This window comes from Eublepharis macularius, chromosome 7 (assembly GCF_028583425.1).
Source record: "Eublepharis macularius isolate TG4126 chromosome 7, MPM_Emac_v1.0, whole genome shotgun sequence".
NCBI lineage: Eukaryota > Metazoa > Chordata > Lepidosauria > Squamata > Eublepharidae > Eublepharis > Eublepharis macularius.
In genome coordinates, this window is record NC_072796.1 from 122334528 (window position 1) to 122351129 (window position 16602).

A 16602-nucleotide genomic window follows, 5' to 3' on the forward strand; every position below is an offset into this window, starting at 1 on the left:
AATGCATTGTTTAAAAAGTTAGAACTAGAGCTTAAAAACATACAAAGAAATAAAAACAAAATTAAAACAATTAAAACAATTAAAATATCAAGCATAAAGAAGGGATCACTGAGGGTATGCCAAATGAAATTAAAAAGTTATGATTTAAAAGAAAATACTGTTGCTTATTGAATTGGGGATACCATTTTGATTGTTCTAAAAAGATTTCCGTTGATTAACAGATAAATGTTGTAGTCTCAGATGTAACATATGAATAGACAATTTTTATGTGGCATTCGGTGCTATAATTCCATCATTTTTTCACTAAAAGAAGCAAAAATCAAGGGTGCAGCCAAGATTTAGGGATTTCAACATAGCAAATGTATTTGGTTTTATAGAAACACCATTTTTCTGCGCAAATCATGACCAAGAACTAATTGCAGGCCCTGAATCTCCATGAGCCCATTGATTTAAAAATATATTTCCTATCCTATTTAGCACAAAGAAATATAACCATAACAACCGATTCCCATGCCAATAGGAGGGAGGCTTCTTTTTGTCTGTTGACAGTTATTTTTATTTAATAAGTGAAGGCCAGAATCGATAAAACGGATATATCTAGTTCTCCGTAATAAATTGATTTTATGAGGCGTCTACAAAACAGAAGCCAAGCAGAGCATTTTATTAGCTCTAGCCTCAAATTCTGTACATTATAGCATTCATCTTTTCTCCTATTATTTTACTCATTACCGAACTTCAATCTAGCATTTTCAGAACATTTTTCATATAGTTCATCCTTCATTCTTCTTTTCCTCTTCTTTGTAATTAGTAACAAATCATAATAGGGAGGTTATGGTTTTTCTTGAAGAGAAGGTTACATAAGAGGTTCTGTTCCATCTACATGTAGTATAAATTATCAAAATGAGGAAAAACACCCTCCATTCTTTTTAAAGTTGTTCCTTGATGATTACTTTAACTGGAGTGCTAATTCCGTCCAGCTGTAAGAGTTCATGAGTGCCATCTTCACGGAGGAGAGATCAAGCAAACAGCATGCATAAAAATATCACAGAGTAAGGGCATGGAGTAAGATCCTAGTTGAAAAAGCGCATCAGAATTGGAGTCTTGCTGATTCTCATAGCGAGGGGTCAGGAATTAATCTCCCCCCCAGCTCTTGATCAGCTAGTCACACAGCAAGGAGCATGACGGCAGTCCCCTGTGACAGTTGTTTTGGCTTGCTTGAGTTATTTGCAGAACGGTCTTGACTGGAATGGATTTAGAAGGGTGTAACTCAGCTTAGGATCGCACTGTATGAGATATATGGTCTCCTGAGTGTGTTCAATCATATACATGAACACATGAATCTGTATTATGCTGAGGTTCGTCTATTCCGACAAGCAGCGGCTTCCCGCTATCTCAGGCAAAGGTTCTTCTGCGTCACCAACAACCTCATTCTTTTCCTTAATTAGAAACGTGAGGGATTGAACCTGGAACCTTCTGTAGACAAAGCAGATATTCTGCCACTGAGGGGGGGGGAATAGAGGGATCAAGTTACAAGCTAAAATGTAAAATATATTCCAAGAAGGTATTTATTATGGATGTGCACAAATTATAGGTTAAAACCAAGTTATAAATATAAGGCCTGAATGACAGGCTACATGCATAAGTTAAAAATTGCTAAAAAGTCAATACACAGATTATGATAAATATCTTCTTGGAATATATTTTACTTTTTAGGTTGTATTGTTGCTTGTTTGGGTTGAGTTTGTGGGGGCTCTTCACCCTCCTTTTCTTCTTTGTTATTCTACCACTGAGGCCTGGCCTTTCTCCCCAAATTAACAAATTGCTACCTTTTCTTATCATTTTTCCTTATTACTGGAGTTAACAATAACAACAATGACAACAACAATTGATTTATATACTGCCCTTCAGGACAATTTAACACCCACTCAGAGCATATAAAGTGTGTTATTATTATCCCCTCACGGCAATCACCCTGTGAGGTGAGTGGGGCTGAGAGAGCCCCAAGAAGCTGTGACTGACCCAAGTTCACCCAGCTGGCTTCAAGTGGAGGAGTGTGAAATCAAACCCAATTCTCCAGATTAGAGCCCTGCTGCTCTTAACCACTATACAAAACTGGCTTCAAACTGGTTATTATTATTATTATTCATTATTAAATTCATTTATAAAATCTTTTCCTACAGCATGGTATTCAAGGCATCATACAACAATCTAAGAAACTGAATGATAAAACACTAATAAAATTACAGGAACAATAAATATTAAACATGTAATTTAATTTAATTTATTAGATTTTGCCCGCCTTCCCCACAAGCAGGCTCAAGGCTGGTCACAACAGTATAATAATAATACAATTTGATAAAAAATACAGTACATAATAAGATTTAAAAAATATAATCTCAATACAAAAGTTAAAACCAAATTATCCAAGATGCGGCTTTCAGTATTCACAAACAATACACCCCAGCCTTCCAAATATCATGGGGTAAAACAGGCAGATTACAAGCATGGTAGTAGCAGGCAGACCGAAGGCCACAGCAGGGAGGCCGACCAGACAATTCGCCCAGCCTCAACCACAACTATAGCCCTGGCAGAACATCTCCATATTGCAGGTCCGGTGGAACTCTAACAAGTCCTGCAGGGCCCCAGTCTCAACTAGAGATGGGCACGAACAGCAATACTAACTAAAAAAAGCCACGAACAGCCCAATCTGCTGTTCACGAACAAGCTGTTCATGTGGCCCCATTCTAAATGAACAGGTGGTCGTTGCAAGTCTCGTTCATTGCTTATCCTCAAGCCAGACAGTCTGGCACCTGCAATCAATTCCCTTGGCAACCAGAGGCAGGGACTGCCTGAACTCTGTCTGAACTCCTGCTGTTGCCCTAGAAACCCCAATCTAAGCCCAATTGAGCTTGATTGGCAGGTCTTCCTTTCAAGTGTGGAGCTCCAAATTTGTTACAAGGAAGCAAAGAGCAGAGGGGCAGGGGGCTCCCAGCTCTGGTTTTACAGACAGTGAGGGAGAGACAGTTGCTGTTGGCATGTTGAGAGAGAGACAGGGAGAGTGCATTGGAGCTTGAATTTTCTTTGTGTGTGGTGGGATAGGGATCTACCTCTCCAAGTTCCAGAGCTGCTGCCAGGCTCTGGGCCAAGTTATTATTTATTACTGGCACCTTTCCTGCTGTCTGCTCAGGTAGGGTTTCTGGGAGTGGTGTGCTAGGGATATTGATGGCTGGAGGAGAGCCTGCTGGCCCCCATGAACAACGAACATGTTCATGAACAGGTCATGTTCGTCAATGTTTGTTGTTCGTTGTTTGTGAATGGCAACGAACACCGAACACCATGTTCGATTTTTTTCTGTTCGTGCCCATGTCTAGTCTCAACAGAGAGAGAGTTCCACCAAACCAGTGCCGAGGCCAAAAAGTCCTGGCCCTAGTCAAGGCTAGTCATTTGCAGAAAACTGTCTTTAGGAGTGAACCCTTAACTTCAAAGCAGAGTCTCCCCTGACATCAACTGGAGTGGAATAAGTGGCAGAAAATGCCCCTGCTGGTCCACAGGGCCCAGGCCTCTTAGGCCATTTACAAGATGGTCTCGGTAAGGTGTCTGCTTCAAGGAGGAATGAGAAGTTCAGTCATAATGGTAGAACCCTCCCCAAAGTCTCGGGAACACTTCTGTTTTAGTTACTGAGACCCTCTGAATAAGTTTTTTTTGTCAAAAAAACAACTATTTATGAATGGGTATTGTTCAGGTTGCCCTGGCCTGGATAGCCAAGGCTAGCTCAATCTCATCAGATCTCAGAAGCTGGCCCTGGTTAGTACTTGAATGAGAGACCACCAAGGAAGTCTGGGGTTTCTACACAGAGACGGGCAATGGCAAACCACCTCCAAATGTCTTTCACCTCGAAACTGGAACATAGTCACCATTCGTCACAGGTGACTTGATGAGCCTTTCCTGCACCATAGTTCAGGTCAGATCTTGATGCACAAAACCTCCAATTCACACAAGTAATTCTTATTCATTCCGGTGGGGCTTGTTCAAGAGAACATTCACTGCATTACGTCCACATTCATGGTGGTTTAAGAGCAGTTAAAACAGGGAACTGTTCTTCAAAGTCTTTAAAAAACAACAATTTTCTTGTGGCACAAATGTAAAAAGATCCTACTTCAATAAAAGCATGAAGTAGATGGGAAAGAAGCTGGATAAGAAATGGCTGATAGATGGCTGAATGGATCTGTGGCTTATCTCTTTGAGAGTGGAAATTGCTGTGGAAAAACATCCAAGGAAGATCTTGGACCATGGACCTTACCGATCTGTAAATCTTTTCATTGGACCACAGTCATTATCAGGCAGGGTGAAGCTGCACGAGTTAGATGGAGACCGTTTGTGTTGTTAAGGTGCTAAGTGGGCGAGCCCATATGGCCAGCTCCAATTAATCACAGCTGTAGTTTTAATCTGCTGCCGAGCCATTAATCAGTTCATCGCACCAATTAATCGATTAATGTGCTCGGTCCTAATTAAAGTTAACGGGCGGTTTTCACACCCTTAATTCCAATTACATCGCTCTTATGTCTCCTGGCTGCTCGTAAATTAACGGTTTGCTCATAGGGCAAATAAATGAAATAGATAAGTAGAGGGCATCTGGATTTGTGGCAGCAAGTGCCATGGGAGAAAGGGATCTGTGTGGGTGTGATGTAAGTGAGGATGGGAAGGAAGAAGACGTCTGGCTGTAAAGCAAATGCACAGTTAGCCAGGAAGATTCTTCTGCTTCGAAATGCTTTTGGATTCAAACAAGGTGAGCGGATGCAAAGGTGGGAAGGGATCTTGTAGCAACAGACGTAGTATGATATAGCACCTTGTGCCTAGAGCCACACTGAGTCCTGACAGGATCAGTCTGATTGGACATTGATCCAGCTGGATCAGGAGCAATATGTCTCTGTCAGGCACCTAGCAACAGTGACATGACGCTCCTTTCAGGGGGGAAATCAGAATGACCAGAAGAGATAGGAAGGAGGGACTCCAAAGAGAAGGCAAAGTTGCAGCATAGCTCCTTTGCATCTAGAAGGACAGAACGCTCAACACAGTGAGACACACAGCCATCCGGAGCTGTATTGCTGATGACCTATTATGGGCTAAGATAGGCCCATAGTTGCCCTAGAAGCCCAAAATCCCCAACCCCATTATAAATAACACTGTAGAACTGGTCTCATTTCCGCCCACAACACGTCTGGTGAAGAGGAAGCAACGGCACTGAGAGGAACCAAGTTCCTTGAAAGGGGTATGTGTGCCATTATTAATGATTAATGGTTAATAATTAATCATAATTAATAATTATAAATAATTAAGTAGTAGTGGTGGTGGTGGTGGTGGTGGTGGTGGTGGTGGTAGCAGTAGTCCTGTGCCACCTGCTCTGCCATCTGAGCTATGGGCCATCTTGGTTCAGGTTTATGTTCCATGTGGAGGGGTCTATGATTGGGTACAAGGGAGGAGGTTTGTCCACCACTGGGGAAGGGGTGTGATTGTCTGCAGCTGTAGTAGGCATCCTGTGCTATGCTGGGGCTTGTGAGCAGATTGCCCTTGTGTGTGTGTGGGGGGGGGGTGCCTTTTGCATTGCATGGGTGCCTATGGGATAAGCTGCAGTTTTCGATGGTGTAAATGTATGCCTGTTCTAGGGGGCATTTCCAGGCTGGGGCAGCTATTGGAACTAACTTTGGCCATGCCCCCACTGGAGCCAAGGTTATGATGGTGGTGTTCTGGTTGGGGTCTGTGTCATTGCTGCACCAGCAGCCAACCATAGCACAACAGGGTGCTATGCTAGGCATATCTTTAAGATACACTGGCGTATCTCTGAGATACACCAGCATATTAGCTGGCTGGTTCTCTGAGTGCTTTATCCTCCCTTCCCCCCAGGATTGTGCTATCAGTCCGGACACTGAAAAGCAAGAGGCTTTGTTTATCTAAGAGTCTGCCAGTGGTGATAAAAAATGAAAAATAGAATGTCTAGGAGTTGGAAAAATGCTAAGAAAAGAATCTGTGGGAGGTGAAGCTTGGGGAAGTGCAGCCCAAGCTGTGAGTGAGTGCCACGAAGGAGGAGGATGAACGATAGCTTACATCCGTGCAAGAAAATCTTCTTATCGATTTCTTTACCATATGTGCACCCACAGAACAGAAAGCGCAGAAGGAAGAGCTAGAAGTCTGTAAACCAGAAAGAGATATTTTTTCTAGATTCCTTTTTTTGCCCCAGGAATGCCTTAGCAGGTGGGATTAGGCCCCAGAGCTGAGAAAGAAACCAAAAGCCTACAATTTATGGACCCAATGAGACGTGAGAATCTACCTACTTCGACTAGCTATCCTGCCCTGCATAATTAAACTGGACTCCAGTGGCACCTTAAAGAGTAACAAAATGCACTCTTTTCTGAGTCAGAACTCACTTCATCGGATGCATAGAGTGTCCTGCATAAGGGACTGGAAGGATGGACAGAAAGGGGTCTTTGGGGCAGCTGTCCTGAGTGGATTGGCCTGTCCGGTCTTGCAGATATACATTAGGATAATGACATGTGGCAGGACTTAGATCCTTAGCTTGGACCAAATCACTAATTGGATTGGCCAAAAACGAGTGCTGGAGAAGCAAAAGGAGAAAAGACAGACACTTTTCACTAAAACACATTTTGTTTAGGACTTGTGCTTGATCTTCAAGGAAATGTGGACAGAACTCCTTCTCCAAGCAGTAGGAGGCGCTATTACAATCACGGGATTCAACTCAGCACCAGGGCCTCTGCTGGGAGTGGGGAAGAGGTTCTATTTTAATTGTTTTAATAATTCCTGTACAGTAACAGGGTGTGTGTGTTTGTGTGTAGAAATCTCGGATGACTTTGAATAATGACATTAACAAGAATTGTAGCTGCGAAAAGTTCGATTTGGTTTGACGGGTTTCAGGATTAGGAAGAAATAAAACTCTGGTTGTTGTGGGTTGTGGGTTGTGGGTTGTTGTGGGACAATACAAATAAAACTCTGTTTGGCTCCGGGATGTTATTTTTGTATCCTTCAACCATTGCAACCCACCCTGAGCCTGCTTGTGGGGAGGGCAGGCTAGAAATGAAATGAAATGAAATGAAGGAGCCCAGGCAACTGAAAAGATAAAAAACTGCAAGTGTGCATTGGACTGTACAGAAAACAAAAGTAAAGGAAAGAAACCATCCAAGATGAACCTGCGTAACTCTTTCTAGATGCAACTCTGATGTTCCTAAATGCAACCCCCATGTTATTTCCTTGGCCATGTCAGGAAAACTTAGATGATTGCTTAGTGTGGGATCTGGACAAGAAAACCGAGATCTGAAAAATTTCACCAGCAGAAACAGTCATGGGGGGAGGGGCAAATCGGTGTTTCCCCTGCAAATGTTTCCACTAGCAAAAATGGTGTGGGAGGGAAACTGTAAGATCCTTCTCCCTCTTTCTGGTGCTCCAGAGCTGAACGGAGCAATGGAACTCTTTCGAGGCAAGTCCCCCAGTTCGTTTATGTGGCAGCGAGTCAGGTTGGGCACTCACGTCCCGATTTGTGTCACATATAATGTCTATTTTGTCTCTGAAAGGCTGACTTGGATCTTCATTTCTTCATTATATTTCAATTTTACGTCATGATATCTCATCTTATATTCTTGCACTGCATGGCCTTTTGACTTTACTGTTTACAAATTGTATATATTCTGCAAATTTTATATATCTATATGCAGGGATGCATCACATTCATTCATTCATTCATTCATTTATGAGCTGCCTTTCTCCCTGAGACTCATTACACACTGTAAGTCTGTGCAATCGATACAATACGATATCTAATAAGCAATGTGATAGGACTAGGATTACAGAAATCTGAAACAAAGATTAAAGTATTAGACACGATATGTTAAACAATGTACAAAATTGGTATTCCAGACATAAAAAAGCAATGCACTGACAGCAGGATAATAAATACAGCAATGAGATAATAATACATACACAGTGGTATAGTTCACTGTCTCATTTCATTCTGATGTTGACTGTAGTACACACAGCTTATGCCAACCAGAATAGTCTTCAAGGTGCCACAAAAATCCTGTTTATCTTTGCTGACTGGCCTTATAATACAAGCTCTTCCTTGCTTCCTTCCTTCCTTCCTCTCTCTGCTGCTGCTTTGTAGGAGTGCCATTTTGCCTCTGCTCTGTGCTCTACTTATCTCTTCGAAAATATTATACATTATTATAGCTAATATTAGGGGAAAGATCCTAAGTCTCTGGTGATCTCTTTCATCCAACGGAAACCAAAACTGGGAGTGTTTTCCTGAAACATCTGGCCCCTTCTAAGAGATGGGGAATGTATAATGAAAAGAGTACAGGAGGATCTATAGATTGAGACATTGGTATTATTTTTCCTACAGTATTTGTTTTTATCATCCCTATTATTAATGCTAATCCAAGTCACAATAGAATTCTTTTGTCAGTTATGTTGGCAGGAAACAATCAAAAGTTGACCAGGATGGTTGCCAAATTTGGATGGTCAGCTTACCGAATTAGGAGAGAGATAAAGAAGTATAGATGGGTTTTAATTGTATCTTCAATTTTGATTTTTTTAACTTAATTTTTAGAATATTTGAAATTTTAAACCTCTGTTTATATGGAGACGTATTCTGTTTTAACATCACTGTTTTCTTAATTGTTATTTACTTGCTTCCCTTCAAATTGTTTACTGGTCAATGACTGTAATAAATTTTATGCATGTACAGCATTTGTTGGAGGGAGAGAACAAAATTCTTTACCAGCTCTGAGTGGAGAACATTTGCTATGAAAACTCAGATATACCATACGTACAAAACTCCACAGGAACCAGGCTACTATTCTAAAAAGAACCCCTTTTAAAAATATTTCCCCTTTCCCCCCTTTGCTTTAAAAAAACCCACCTCTGATCCAAAATGTTTTATGGTTCATAGCCACAACAATATTTTTTCCCTCTGGATTCTCATCCTTAGCTTCAGGGATCAATTATAAAACAGCACATAATTTTTTTTCTCCTTACCTTCTTGAAGGTCTTTTCCTGGCTGCTTCTGGGATCTGGGGACTGTTGTTTGGCATACGAGTAAAGTAGATTATGAAGCACCGATACAAAGGGCAACTGGGGGAAAGGAAATAAAGTGCTCGGTTGCATGTTGTTTGTACAAATAAGATCATTTTGGCTTTATGTTTTTATTCAGCGGAAAAGAATGCTTTAATAACGCAACCCATCGCACAGCTGGAAACTTGACTAACAGCAGAAAACTGCAGGAAAAGGTGAAGCGTTTTTTCTGTAACAGGGCATTTTGGAAGGCATTTTTCATGTTCTAAAGTACAGAGGCGCTTTCATATCTTGGTGGTAGTCTGACGGTAACTCTATATTCCGGCATTTGCCTTTACCCAGGCAACGTGATCTTCACTGACAAGGATCCTGTGCACAGTGTATGTGACACATTCCTTTGTCCTCAGTCTGCTATCATGCCAGGCATTTTTCTAGCAGTTGACAAGCAGGGAAGAAGGAAGTGACAAGAAGGAAATTAGACATATCATGTCGATGGAAGGGGTGGCCTTTGGCTCACCAAGGACCTCAGAGATCTCAGGCCCAACCTTAGGCTCTGCCTGCTGGGTGCCCAAACTTCTTTCCCCAAGGGTAAGTGTCCCCCAGCTGATGCCCTAGATTGAGTGACCCTAGGGTATATCTTCTGGTCTCCACCGTGTTCCTTCACACAGAGGTTTCTTGGAGGTATCTGACAGTTCGAAGGCCCGTGGCAGTCAGCAGTCTTTGGGCTCTCTGGGAGCCCTCCACTAGAGCAAATGGAGAGTCAGAGTGCTACCCTTCTTAGGGCTCAGTTCCACTGAAGCTGGGCAGGGAGTTTGATCCATCAGCAGATTTCTATATATAACATAGAATGTAAAAGCATCAACCTTATGGCTGTAGACTTCAGTGCATTTGAGGAAGTGAACTCGTGAAAGCTTATGCTGGAATTAATGGTGTTAGACTTCAAGGTGCCACTGGACTCTTATTTTGCAACGTTTGGTTGGATCCAGCCAACATTTTTGTTCAATCTCACCTAATTCCCCTCCTTATTATGCCCTCAATAATATGACTTTTGTCAGTGGAGATCCCATGATCTCTGGCATAGCCTTTTTGGTGGTCAAAAGGGACTCTCTCCTTTCTTTAACCCCAGTAGAAAAACTGGATGGTGCCAGACCATAGGTCTTACACAGTTACGACGTCCATCATCCAACTTTTGTCTCTGCCCCGCCTCAATTAAAAGTTTATTAAAGAAAAAAAGTCAATAATAATATTAAAACATAAACAGAATACACATAAACATAAACAGAATATACAACAGCACATTTGGGCTACAGAATCTTACCTAGTAATATTACAAAAGAACACAGTGAACTTTTTAAATATATGGTGATGGCAGGGAGGGTAGCATACGCAACAAAAGGGAAGGCAGATGCTTGTCCAGATGTGGCTGGGTGGATGAACAAATGGTGTGAATCTGCATCTATGGTTAAATTAACTTCCTATATGCGTAATAGACCAATCTTAAATTTCAGGAAAAATGGAAAGACCTTTTAGACAATGTAGCCGGTAATAAAGAAAAATTAAGAATAGTTATTATGGAAGCAGACCAATTAGAAAAATAATATTTCAAAATGTCGAACATAAAATATTGAGTATAATGTTGAATATAAAATGTTGGGTATAAAGTATAAGTAAGGAGATGGAGAGGGGTAATATTCTGCAGCAAAAACTTGCTGTTATATATTCTGCATCTGACTTTTGTCTTAACCAGTATGTGATGTTTACAGCTGCCATGAAATCTTATGTCGTTGTTGAAAGAATATAAGGATTTTGCTAATGTGGGTCAAATTAATGACCCAGTGGCTCAGTATTCTCCTGGTCACCAGTACCACCTGTGGAAGTTTATAGTGAGAGCAGGAAAGTGATAGTCATACCGTGTTTCCTCTTGCTAGCTCTTGGTAATAAAAGGTACACTGTGTCTGAACATGGAATCTCTTGAGTTGATTTTGTCATGTGCAAAGAATGGGAACAGAGAAGTGCAAAATATTTGGAAGGTAAGAGAATTTGGGGTCATAACAGATTTCCCTAACAGTTAACAGATATCGGTCAAAGATGTAAGAAGTGAAGGACTTGTACGCTGTCCCTTTTTCCTGGTCTCAGGTTACAGAGGGAGGTTACAATAGAGTTATAGAGATAGAGAGGAAGACACACTATACTGCTCTATCTGATGTAATCCCTTTGATGTGTAGACTGAAGGCCAAGCTAGAAGTGACGAATGACACTTGAACGGCAAGTGAACAGACTCACATGTATTCCTCCCTGTTCACTTGTGCTCCACTTGCACTCCACTTGATCACTACGTCCAAGTGGAGTGCAAGTGAACAGGGAGGAATACATGTGAGTTCATTTGCTGTTCAAGTGTCATTTGTCACTTGTAGCTTGGCCCATGTACTCCTCCCTGTTCACTTGTGCTCCACTTGCGCTCCACATGTGATCACGTGGAGTGCAAGTGGAGCGCAAGTGAACAGGGAAGAATACATGTGAGTCTGTTCATTTGCCGTTCAAGTGTCATTCGTCACTTCTAGCTTGGCCCATGTACTCCTCCCTGTTCACTTGCGCTCCACATGTGATCAAGTGGAGTGCAAGTGGAGCGCAAGTGAACAGGGAGGAATACATGTGAGTCTGTTCACTTGCTGTTCAAGTGTCATTCGTCACTTGTAGCTTGGCCCTGATACTCTCAAGGAACCTCCTTTCTTCCTTCCTTCAGTCTCTCTCTCATCTGAAAAAGTGAGCTATGGCTCACACAAGCTCATATCCTACCATTAATTTTGTTAATGTTATAGGTGCTACTGGACTCCTGCTCTTTTCCACTGCTGCAGACAGACTAACACAGCTACCCATCTTGTTCTCTCTTGATCTGCTTGTCTCATGGTTTGAGAAGGCCTCTCCAGTAAGAAGATGCAGTGGGTTATATTTATGGGGCTGTTCACTCGGCTTTTCTTTCCTAGCCTCTGACTTTCTTCTTCAAGGTTGCTGTAAGACAAGAAAAATTGATTGCAAGGCATGAAATGTAATCATCTGTGTTTCATAGGAATGCTCTCCCCCCCTTGCTGTTTGAATAACATTTCGTGACATCGGGGCGTTTTTCTTCTGTCAAATGTTTCATAACTCAGATTTTGCATGCTACCTCGGAGCCAGCTTTTTCATCTCACAAACATTTCTTATCTGACCTGTGGAACAAAGCTACTTTGACATATGACAGAATCTATCCTGCCGTTCCAGGAGTGGTGTGTGTATAATGTATCTACTACATACTTTATCTCTGCAGAGTGTCTTTCACACGGCGGTAAAATATTTTTTCTGCCTTCTTCCTTTGGTGACATGAATATCCCTTGAGATAACTTTCGTGTCCCAAGGAAGACAAGAAGTTTTGAGTCCTAGGGAAAGAAGATTTTCTTGCTCTTCTCATGTGCAAAGTATTACTCTAGGGCTGCATAGAATGTTTACCTATTTGGTTTCAGGCATGAAACTAATGTTTGGGGAGGGGCTGGAATATTCTTTGAACCTTCACTTGTTTACAAGCCTGTTCATTCATCCTTATCAGCTGCTTCTTTGATACCATTCCTCGCCCTCCCACTCAACTCAGTTTCTTTACTTCTTGGGACAGTAAACTCACATAACTGGGAACTGTGTAGAGTGTGATATCACCATAGTGTTATTCAGATTGTTTTTTCGGGAGAAAGAGGTGGTGGAACTCAGTGGGTTGCCCTGGGAGAAAATGGTCACATGGCTGGTGGCCCCGCCCCCTGATCTCCAGACAGAGGGGAGTTTAGATTGCTCTCCGCGCCGCTCCACTCAGCGATCATGTGACCATTTTCAAGAGGTTCCGGAACTCCGTTCCACCACGTTCCAGCTGAAAAAAAGCCCTGGTGTTATTTTATTTTATTTTATTTATAGTCCGCTCTCCTCGCAAGCGAACTCAGAGCGAATTGCATCATATAAATATATTCAACAATAAAATCACATTAACAACATATTATTCAGGCAGCAACCTGTATCACTCAGCCCCATCAATACATTCGATGAGGTGGGGTCTGGCAGACGAATAGAAAGCATGTCAGTGGGGAAAACCGGGACGAGGGCGTTTTCAATTCCCCCCAACAAGAGACCGGCAAAGGAGCTAACTCGTGCCTCAACCTCAACCAGGTAGACATTCATAGATGACTATATCCTAAGGCCCGCTCTGAGGGCCAAGCTACAAGTGACGAATGACACTTGAACGGCAAGTGGATTGAGTGGAGCGCAAGTGAACAGGGAGAAATACACTTGCCGTTCAAGTGTCATTCGTCACTTGTAGCTTCACCCTCAGTGTGGCAGCGGTTCCTAGATGGGCATGCCCATCACTGTGGATACGTGAGCACTTTCACCTGTATTCACAGAGCCCCATGAAAACTCACAGAAAGGGGAAACCATTTTTATCAATGAAAGTGTATTACATCAGTGTTTTTGATGTGTTTAAAACCATGGTCACCTGGTCTTCCACCCCAAATTAGAGTTACCAGGTCCCGCTAGCCTCCTGGTGGGAGGCGGGGGAACCGGTGCTTACCTTTCTGGCCTTTACATGATCCTCCTCATGTGCACACTTTGTGACATCATTGTGCAAGCATGGGGGCACTGCACTGAGGGTCAATTTTGGCCTCAAATGGGCTAAAACGGGCCTGTTTAGGGGCAAAAATAAGCCTGCAGTGAAGCACAGCTGACCTCTCAGGGAGGCACGATGATGTCACTCCCAGGACAGGAGTGATATTGTCACACCGCCTCTGAAGCATGCCCAGGATGCCCACTCCTGCACCTTTCACACTGCAGAGCACAGTGGGCCACTGCAGAGCACAGCAGCACTCTTGTGCTCCGCAGCAGTCTGATCTGGGCCTGATTCAGCCCAGATCATGCCCAATCCAGGCCGCTGTGGAGTTCAAGAGTGCTCCCAGGGTGGCCTGCAGTCTGCACAATGACATCACAATCTGCAGCAGATCCTTCCACTGTCGCTGCGGCTGAAGCTTCACTGATGCAGCCACTTTCTCCAGAGCAGCTCCCTGGGAGCAGGCAGCCCGCTGGACGCCCTGGGAGAAAGTAGCAGCTGCCCGCCCCCAAACGAAGCCCTCTTGTGGCTCTTCAGGCAGAGATTCTAACAGAGAGGGGAAGGACCAGTTGGACTTCACTTCCTGGGTAACCTTGCGAGAAAAATCTAGTGTTCTCCATGAGAAGAAAGTCACTTGTAGTTACACTCTCAGTGTTGCTAGGTTGCCCTGGGCAACCAGCAGGGGTGTGGGAGACAGTAGGTGGCAGAGGCATAGGTTTTCCAGATGGTATCTGAAAAAATACTGGACATAGGAGAAAGGGGTGGTGGTACTCCTGGCCCCAATGCAATGATGTCACTTCTGGAAGTGACATCATCATGCCTCCTGCAGCTATCCACACTACTGGGCATGGTCCTTCCTGGGTTGGAAGCACAAGGGGGAGGGGAGAGGAGACAGGAGGAGGCCATTTCACACACAACTTCTGAAGCTGTGTCTAGGGAAGCTGCTGCAAGGGCTCAACAGAGGCTGTTGCGAGAAGGAAACGGAGCATGGAGATGGTGAGAGACGCTCCGGGTCACACTGAGGAGAAGTTGAGGAAAGCAGCAGCCAGGCTGCCTCTGACCCATGGTGGTATAAAAGGGCCTGTTCTGTGGGATGGGGAATCTTGAAGAGTAAAGTAATCTAATTGGGATGGTGGGATGAGAGGTGGTGGTCCAGGGACCATCACAAGTTCTTCCTCCAGTCCCACCACTAAGCTTCCTCTCTGAAGTACAACAGTACAACAGTAAGTTGTACTTTTCATACTGCTGCTCCTTGAGTCTGATTCTGCAAGCAAGAATTGCTTCTCCTGTTCTCAACCATAGCTGGGCTTTCTGGAAAACTGAGCCCTGGGATTCTTCTATGCCTTCCTTGATAACACAGAACCTGTCATCTTTGGAGAGAAAACGCAAGATTGGGTACTATTTCTTACCAGACCAAGAGTGCCATTTGGGGAGTGTGGATCTTACAGCACAGGTCTCATTTTCTGGCTTTCGATTTACTGTGCCAAGCGGCCAGAAACAGGAGCGGCAGCAACATTAACCAGCTCAGGGGTTGCTTGAGGAAGCAGCTGGCTGGATGCTGGCAAGCATTGTACTTCTGACTACCACATCAGGCAAAATCTTGCTGATTTAGCTGCAGGGGTGATCTAAGATAATGGGTAACGGGCAATCTGACTCAGGGCCTATGATGGAAAGGCCCATGCCCCACCCGCTCTTTTTTCTCATCCTGGACTTTCCCCCGGGGCCCCCGAATCACAAAAACCGCCCCTGCTTAGCAGGTGACCTGCCATGCTCACATTCTACTATAAGCCCTGTGGAGTAACTGTTACTTCATACGGGCACTATGTATGATCTCTATGGGGTAATTGTGGCTTGCGTGTATTCTTACTGTAATCCTCCTTGAGTCTCAGGGAGAAAGGTGGACTATAAATAAAGTAAATAAATCCAGGAGTTTCCCCTTCTGCATAGTCCACATTGCTTTTCAACTAAAATCTAGTCAGGCATACAGCAGAATGAAGTGGTAATGGGGTAATGGTGCTTCGATGGCAGAATGGACCGTATCACTTCCGATTAAGGACTCAAGATTAGCTTTTCCCCCAAATTTCCAAACACTAATTGTTCCCTGTAAATGGGAACCAGCACATGTAGGGTTGCCAGCCTCTAGGTAATAGCTGGAGATCTCCTGGAATTACAACTGAACTCCAGGCAACAGAGACCAGTTCCCCTGGAGAAAAAGCCTGCTCTGAAGGGTGAACTCTATGGCACTATAATAATAACAACTGCGCTTATATACCGCTCTTCTAGATTAGCGCCTCACCCAGAGTGGTGAACAAGTCAGTGTTATTATTATCCCCACAATAGAGCTGGGGAGCTGGGGCTGAGAGGAGTGGCTTACCCAAGGCCACCTACTGAGCTCATGGCAGGAGTGGGATTCAAACCAGCAGAGTGTTGATTCGCAGCTGAACCACTTAACCACTGTGCCACAGTACTGCACTGAGGCCCCTCTCCTCCTCAAACCTTGCCGTCTCCAGGTTCCACCCCCCAAATCCAGGAATTTCCCCCACCTGAACCTGGCAACACTAAGCATATGTGAAGAACCAGACTAGAACTTTTCTCCCTGAGGTGCTCCATTTTTATTTGCAGGAAGTTCCTACATGAAGGAATATTAGGCATGTGACCTCTGTACTGGCATCTTGAAATGGTATAGCCCGTTCTACCACCTCAGGTGTAGACCAGGCATAAGTAGCCCAGACACTGTTTCTCTTAGGGGTTCCAGGTCCCCCAGTGGGGGCAGGGGATCCCCTGCTCCCACCCTCCGTCCCCCCCCCCCACTCACCTGGACGGTGGGGGGAGGCGGGGGAACAGGCCTCCCAGGTGCACTCCTGAGGGCGGTGCGACAACGAGTGATTCCGCACACGTTGGACAATGCACTT